The following is a 1,269-nucleotide window of genomic DNA, read 5'->3' as shown; positions in this document are numbered from 1 at the left end:
CAATTCATATGCTGAAATCCTAATTGCAGTGTGACTATATTTGGAGGTGGGGGCCTTTGGGAGGAGATCAGATCCTGAGGGCTGAGCCCTCATGAATGGGATTAGTGCCTTTATAAGAAGAGTCCAGAGAGCTGGCTACTCTCCACCTGCCACGGGAGGACACTAAGACAAGTCAGCTTCCTGCAACCAGAAGTGAGAGGGCGCTCACTGGCACTCAGTCACGCTAGCATCCTGATCTTCCACTTCCAGCCTCCAGGCTATGAGAAATAAATTTCTGCTGTTTATATGTCACCCAGTCTGTGGTACCTTTTTATAAGCAACCAGAACTAAGACACTAGGTTAGAAAACCATACAGAACAATCAGACTCTTGTCAAAAATATATAGATCTATATATTCATCCAGTACTGAAATATTTACTGAGCATTTACTAACTGATAAGCACTTCATGAGGCAAAGAGAATAGAACAATAAGCCAAACGTTAGATGGACCCTGCCTTTATGGAGCCCACAGCCTATTGCCGGTTACTGGTTGTGAGAGATGGAACGTAAAATCCCAGTTATGAGGTCAGAGAGAAAGTGGGTAGCGAAGGCTGGTAGTAATAGGATCTGATCCAGTTGGGAAGAGCAGGGACATTTCCTAAAGAAAGGGCAGTTGAGCAGAGACAGAAGGATGCGCCAGCCTGGACCAGATGGAATGGGGGTGGACGAGGAGCAGTGAACATAAGTGAAGCACATTGAGTCTGGGGTCAGCTGGGTGCCCTTCCAAGCCTCCTCCTGCCACTCACCAGCTCTTATGATTCTGGGCCTGTCACTCAATCCCCTTGTCCCAATGATTTCGTCTGTAAAATGGAAACAACAGATTTCTTTATTTAATATGATTATTAGAAGGACTAAATTCAGTAATATGTAAAGTGCTTTGGTCACTCAGAGTAACTGAATGCTGATCATGCAGAAGTGAGATTCTTCTCCTGCTTTGGTGTCTGGAGTTTATCAAGTACTTACTGATGTCTGTCAGTTATAAGTAGGGTTATTACAACACGCAGAGTCATGCCTTTCCCCGGATCCCTCACTGGGTTGTTGCAGATCCAAAGAGAAAATGCATATAAGCAGATTTGGAAAATATCAAGTGTCAAACAAACAAAGATGACATTGTCATTGCAGAGATCAAATGCCGACCTTCGTGTGGCCTTTTTTCCTTAGAAGAGGAAAAACTATTTCATGGAGTCCATCTTTTCGGATATCTTAGTGCAGGGGTCCCCAACCCCCGA

Source organism: Phyllostomus hastatus, unplaced genomic scaffold, assembly GCF_019186645.2.
Source record: "Phyllostomus hastatus isolate PE091 unplaced genomic scaffold, TTU_PhHast_1.1 phas_contig_86, whole genome shotgun sequence".
NCBI classification, from domain to species: Eukaryota; Metazoa; Chordata; class Mammalia; order Chiroptera; family Phyllostomidae; genus Phyllostomus; species Phyllostomus hastatus.
This window is presented reverse-complemented; position numbering follows the sequence as displayed.